This window comes from Palaemon carinicauda, chromosome 44, assembly GCF_036898095.1.
Source record: "Palaemon carinicauda isolate YSFRI2023 chromosome 44, ASM3689809v2, whole genome shotgun sequence".
Lineage (NCBI taxonomy): Eukaryota > Metazoa > Arthropoda > Malacostraca > Decapoda > Palaemonidae > Palaemon > Palaemon carinicauda.
In genome coordinates this window covers 13,776,380-13,783,885 of record NC_090768.1, presented here as the reverse complement: position 1 = coordinate 13,783,885, position 7,506 = coordinate 13,776,380, and positions in this window count along the sequence as shown.

The window sequence follows — 7,506 nt, the reverse complement described above, 5'->3', positions numbered from 1 at the left end:
ATGGAAGAGCAATGGTTCAGGATTGAAAACTGAAGTGAAACCGTGACATAATTAACAAAAAATAACTTTCAAAGAAATTTTGGGTTTCAACTTTAGATGTTTCATTAGTCATGGATAGTAACTATGAAATGAGGTTGTAACTATCGAGTACATATTCCACAACAAAATGAACATTACAAGAAAGTGACCAAGATCGATACGAACTCCCCAAGAAAACATTCCTAATGAATAATTCCAAAAACCTTTCTATTGCTTCTTTAATCAATATCTAGAAACAAGAACTCAATATAAAAAAAAAAACAGGAGAAAAATCTCTTTCAAAGTTTCATAGACCATTTGTTAAAAGATTTCATCGTTCAATTCCGTTAATACCTCCGAGCAAAATATCAAACTGCAAATATGTGGACTGCATATACAATCTTTACGGTATCGAAAAAATATCCAGATGCATACTCCTAAGACACACATACATACAAGCATATCTATTTAACATATACATACACACACAAACACACACACACACACACACACACACATATATATATATATATAGATGTGTGTGTGTGTGTGTGTGTGTGTGTGAATGATCTGAATGCAAAATACCTAACTCATTTATGGCTCGGAATAGTCACGAGTTAATCGTGAATGTAATTCTCTCTCTCTCTCTCTCTCTCTCTCTCTCTCTCTCTCTCTCTCTCTCTCTCTCTCTCTCTCTCTCTCTCTCTCTCTCTCTCCATACAGAAAAAAGAAGTGGGCCGTATGAGGCATTCTTAATGCTGATATCCCTAGAGCCTTCAGAAAACCTCTAAAATATTTTGTACCCAATTCGCAGCGTCCAAAAATGGCTTGAAATGAGCCTCGTTGTATATCGCAGCCTGCAAATGAACACATCTCTGCAACAGCGAGAGTGCAGTGCAAGCTTTGTGCATTAACCTCTTCAACTCTTAGTGCCAGGAGGAGGAGGAGGAGGAGGAGGAGGAGGAGGAGGAGAACTAAGCGGCAAGGTTTCTAGGTTCAACGATGACGCGGTTGGGAACAGGCGAAGGAAGATACGAGGATTTTAGGTACAGGAAGAGAGAATGGGGCGAGAGTAACTAAGGGGTAAAGAAAGGGAGACAATGCAAAGTTGGGAGTGAAAATAGAAGAGGAGGAAATACAGGTAAGGAAACGTATAGGCAAAATGAACGGGTAAAGAATGAATTGTGAGGATGGGCGCCGACGTCAAAAAAGGTCGTAAATGGAAAGGAATTAAAAAGACAATGAAAAATGAGAGATAAACAGGATAGGTAGAGATAACAAGGACGATATGTGAAAACGGAAAAGGCAATCGTACAAATAGAACTGTAACCTATACAAGGAAATCGTAAAAAATAAGAAGATCTGGGAAGCAAAAATAAAGGAAAATCTAGATATTAAATCTAAGAAAGGAACAAACAAAATATTTGAAGAAAGAGTAATGAGTATTACAAATTTGGAAATATTATTAGCCAATAAGTGATAAAAGACCACAAAAGTATAAACAGGACGAAAAAAACGTATAAAGCAAAGTTATATACGAAAAGACTTGAAGAAAGTGAATAAAATGAAGTACTAAAACATGTCAACGAGGAAAAGTAGCTTAGATCTTGAAAGAACGAAGGAAATAAACAAGAAAATGTGGTAAATCATAAAATTACAGTGGTATGTGAGCGAATGTAAACTAAACTAGGAACGGGAAATTTTAGACACTAGCTAATGGTGAAGGGGGTTTGTATTTATTACATTCAGTAAACAATAAGTCGTTATCCTTAGCAGGCAGGCCAACATCAAGATCAGAGAATTTTCGAAAAAAAAATACTTCTGAAGCTTAGTTTTGTCAAGAATTAGTAAATAGTAAAGCACAGTCTTCTATCGCCACTATCCATTTGATATAAAGTGTAGGATAGATATAGATTACACTACTTCCTCAATCTGACCACACGATGCTCAATGGAAATGATTATAGTAACAGAGGACTTGACATCGTCCTTTTGTCCTAACCACAGCGAAGGTAATCTCTCTCTCTCTCTCTCTCTCTCTCTCTCTCTCTCTCTCTCTCTCTCTCTCCAACACGAGTAATGTAATAAATCTAAGTTATTTTTCATAAATTTGGCTTTCGGACAAAGCATAAACACCATTTCTTCAATAACGTGCTTTCTATATCGAAAGCATTTTTTTGCAGTTGATTCTTGACGGAGTGATGCTCCGCACTTTTCCCATTTAATGCCTTCATTTCTATGACTTTCACATTTTTCTCCGTATCTATATCTATGGGGTAGACTGAATGGCAACTTGGCAAGCCGCAACGGATAACCCCCTCCCCTACCAACGCCAATAAATGCATGTTGAATAATGAGTGTGTGTGTGTGTGTATATATATATATATATATATATATATATATATATATATATATATATATATATATATATATATATATATATATATAAAACCTACGATTCTTAAAAGTTTGGAATACCCAATATCATCACACTGTCCGTGCTACCAGTATTCACTTAAAAATTCAGCAATTAAAATCTCGGTGAACAGTGGTCATAAAGAGGAGACAGAAACCACTGAATATCCTTCTTTTCTATCATGCTGTATGTAAAAGTAGAATTGTATGCCTCAATCTTGATTGAAAGTACACTGGAAACCCTACAACGGAACGCAATATGGAAATTGATACTGATGTAATCCTAGTAAGTGCTATGAGAAATTGCCTGTTAGGCTTACAAGCCAGTGAAATATATGGAACCGTGGCATTACTATAATATATGACAGGCATACGTAAAACTACGTGAAGCCGTCCTACATTCTGGGCGTTTTTATATCATGGAATTTTTCATCGAGATCCTAAAATACAATAGATGCTGCCAGCGTCTATAGCAAGGTTTCCAGACCTCTGTGATGAAGTTCATTCGTTTATTTGTTCAGCGGGTGGTAAGTTTTCATGCAAACGACAGACGCCCAATTCATTACACTAGTTGGCACTGAAAGATCCTAAGGTTATTGAATTCATTTATTTTAAACACTACTTGAATTATCTTAGCATCAAGGATAAACGGCTTTGGTGTTTCCTTTGTAATGCTGTTCAACTCTGTTGACCTATGTATATAATTATGCAACTGGTAATAATTCGATTGAGGTAAGTCATAAGATATACCATTCTCATCCTTAGAAAATTACAGACAAAAGGTGTTACTATTTATAGTAAGAGAGAAAGAGATGAAGGGTCAAAGGAAGTGCTAGTAAACACACACATCATATACATATATGTGTTTCATGTGTATAAATGAAATTCAGTTCTCAATCAATTGCGTATATAGCTGGAAAAGGGTGCCAGTATCTGCTGGGGTCAATGAAATGGATATGGGGTAGCACTTCATCCTATTATATTTATAGATATACGTGTTTATGTTTATATATATATATATATATATATATATATATATAATATATATATATATATATGTATATATACATACATATATATATATATATATATATATATATATATATACACACACACACACGTGTGTGTCAGTCTGTGTGTTAGATAAACCACGGGAACGTAAGATTTTCTAGTCAGATATATATAATTACCGAACAAAGAAACACAGTATCGTTTCATTATCAAACAGTATATTTCCTCAACTAAAGAAGGAATAATAAATTCACAGACCCCACTACATTAGAAAATAGTAAAAACAAGACCGGATACGACAATCTAACAAATGACAGTCAGTCCATGAAATATATAAAAAAAAAAAATAATAAAAATTTTCTTAGCCTGGAAATGGGCCTCCAGTGGCTCGCAATGTACGTGGCATCGGTACTTTTTTTGCACATGTACGGTACAACCATGATATAATTATCAAAACTACTCAACAATTAATTCTCCCCACTCTGAACAGGTTTCAATATTGCAAGAGTGTGTGTTTGGTCAAAGTACCAATCAATCTACTAATACTAGAAGTTAAAAATAATAGTTGTCCATGTCTTACTGGCTCCCTTTAGAAAGCTGTAAGTCAAAGCTAAGCTTAACAAGTGTAAATGCCACACATAATGGTAAAAAAAAAAAAAAAAAATCAACTTGTTAGTCGTCACTGATCTCAACATCAGTTTGGTTTCAATATAAAAATCTCAGGGAAAAAAATGGTTTGTCAATGGTAACCTTGACAGCAGCTACAGTGCCATATATATAAATACCATTCAAAATGTTAATCGGAGCCCTACCCCAACCCTACCAAACTCCCAATAGTGGCTTCTGGGGCGATGTCAGGCGAGTTCTATCGAGGTTAAATAGCAGCCATCCATCTTATCCTCTGCCGACGCGCCAACAATTGCGTCAATGAAGAATAGACGCGGATCATCCCTCCATCAGTGTGTGCTTAAAAGTGCTATTCACGATTCCGCCTTAGATCACCCATCACGGCTCTATTTTTTGTGTATGAGCGTACGTGTATGTGTGTGTCTCCTGGAGCAGCTGCAATCAGAGGTACGGAAGATGATAAGAGATGGAAAAGGAGGAAGAAGAAGAAGAAGAAGAAGAGGAGGAGGAGGAGGTCAATTCTTCCAGAATCCTTTCCCACCCGCAGACGCACGCGTTATTTTGTAAGAGTCACCCCCACCTCCTTTAAGAATGAAGCCCAAATGATACTGAATTCATTAGTCTCTGTAGGGGATCGATACCTATTATTTCTCGAGCGAAGGTAATCCTCATATCCAGCACCCATCACTCCTTTATAGTACCCGAGCTCCTCTTACCCTTGACATTCTCCGCGTCGGGACCTCCTCTCAGCTGTCATGTCCCTCAGAAGGATTCCTTTATGAATCCTAAAACTACGCAGTCATTCATTGTTCTTGTTTCATAGCTTTACAGCTGGGGCTCCTTTATGGGCAAAACGCACAGTAACCAATGATAATGCTGAAGTTCAACAGATGTATTTATAACAGCCATTATAATATATCTGTCCAATATGAATAAACGCCCCGCTAGAGTATAAAATTTAATTATAAATTATTCAAACAAAAGCCTTATTAAATACCTTTAACGTTATAAACCATAATGGCTGCATCTCTCAGTTTTTTCTAGGATTAAATATCTTCAAAACTATGAAGCATGATGGCTATATCTAACAATTTTTCTCGTATGAAATATCTTTAAAGCTATAAAACAGGATGGCTGCATCTCAAAGTCTTTCCCAAATTAAATATCTTTAAAGCTATAAAACATGATGGCTATATCTCATAGTTTTTCTCAGATTAGTTATCTTTAAAGCTATAAAACATGATGGCTGAATCTCAAAATTTTCTCGGATTTAATATTTTTAAAGCTATAAAATATGATGGATAAATCTCCCATTTTTTCTCGGAATAAATATCTTTAAAGCTATAAAGCATTATGGCTACATCTCACAGTTTTTCTCAGGTTGAATACCTTTAAAGCTATAAAGCATGATGGTTAAATATATTTTCTCTCGGATTAAATATCTTTAAAGCTATAAAGCATAATGGCTACATCTCAGTTTTTCTAGGATTCAATATCTTTAAAGCTATAAAGAATAATTAATATATCTCGGTTTTTCTCGGATTAGATATCTTTAAAGCTATAAAGCATGATGGATCAAACATCTTGGAAACTATAAAGCATGATGACTACATCTCACAGTTTTTCTCGGATTAAATATCGTTAAAGCTATAAAGCAGGATGGCTACATTTCACAGTTTTTCTCGGATTAAATATCTTCAAAACTATAAAGTATGATGGCTACATCTCACAGTTTTTCTCGGATTGATTATCTTTAAAGCTATAAAGCATAATGGCTATCTCTCACAGTTTATCTAAGATTAAATATCTTTAAAGCTATAAAGCATAATGGCTATCTCTCACAGTTTATCTAAGATTAAATATCTTTAAAGCTATAAAGCATAATGGCTACATCTCACAGATTATCTAGGATTAAATATATTTAAAGCTATAAAACATAACGAATACATCTCATAGTTTTTCTAGGATTAAATATCTTTAAAGCTAGAAAGCATGATGGCTTTATCTCACTGTTTTTCTCGGATTAAATATCTTTAAAGCCATAAAGAATGATAGCTTCATCTCACAGTTTATATAGGATTAAATATCTTTAAAGCTATAAAACATAACGACTACATCTCAATTTTTCTAGGATTAAATATCCTTAAAGCATGGTGGCTACATCTCACAGTTTTTCTCAGATTAAACATCTTTAGAGCTATAAAGAACGATGGCTACATCTCTCAGTTTTTCTTGGATTAAATATCTTTAAAGATACAAAGCATGATGGCTACATCTCACAGTTTTTCTCGGATTAATTATAATTAAAGCTATAAAGCATGATGATTACATATCATAATTTTTCTTGTATTAAATATATTTGAAGCAATAAAGCATAATGGCTACATCTCCCAGTTTATTTATGATTAAATATCTATAAAGCTATATAGCATGATGGTTACATAGTTTTTCTCAGATTAAATATCTTTAAAGCTATAATGCATGATGGATCCATACAGTTTTTCTCAGATTAAATATCTTTAAAGCTATAAAGCATCATGGCTATAACTCATAGTTTTTCTAAGATTAAATATCTTTAAAACTACAAAGCATGATGGTTACATATCATAGTTTTTCTCAGATTAAATATCTTCAAAGCTATAAAGCTTGATGGTAACATATCATAGTTTTTCTCGGATTAAATATCGTTAAAGCCATAAAGCAGATGGCTACATCTCACAGCTTTCATTAAATATCCTTAAAGCTATAAAGCGTGATGTCTACATCTCATTTTTTATATATGTGGATGTGGCATTTATAGTGTATATATTAATTCCAACTTCTTTGAAAGTGTTCGTTCACTGGTCTTCGTGCATGTGTGTGTTACAGTTTCCCTGGATGCAGTAGTGTTTACACGAATGTACGAACCTTTAGTTTATGAAAGAAGTCTTATTAATCTTTATAAAATTCATGTTGGATGATTTTCGATGTGTCTTCCCCGTTTCAGTAAAATATGTCGACAGTTCTCAATAAAAAAAAAGTAAATACCGGTATTGTCATCAGGAAAAAAGAATGCCAAACGAGATTCCATCACGGAAGACTGGTGCTACAGAGCATTTACATTACTCATAAGGAAATAGCAACAGGATTTTTTTTTTGTTCAGAAAATGTCGACAATTACGCTGTAGGTGCAACATAAAAAGAAAGTACATGGCGAAAATCATTCACATTTTATTGTGTTGAATCTACTCCTTTGTTGGAAAAAGCATCTAATACGGATATTATTTTCATGCAGTAAGGAAAGGTTTGAACCTACAGCAGACTAATTAGAAAAAAAAACCCTCTCCCTAACAACCCCCCAAAAATTAACCCTCCCTCCCAACTGGCCCTCACATTCAACCTCTCAAAGCGTCGGCCTCTTTCCAAAACCCTTTCATCAGGCCAATCCAATGACTCC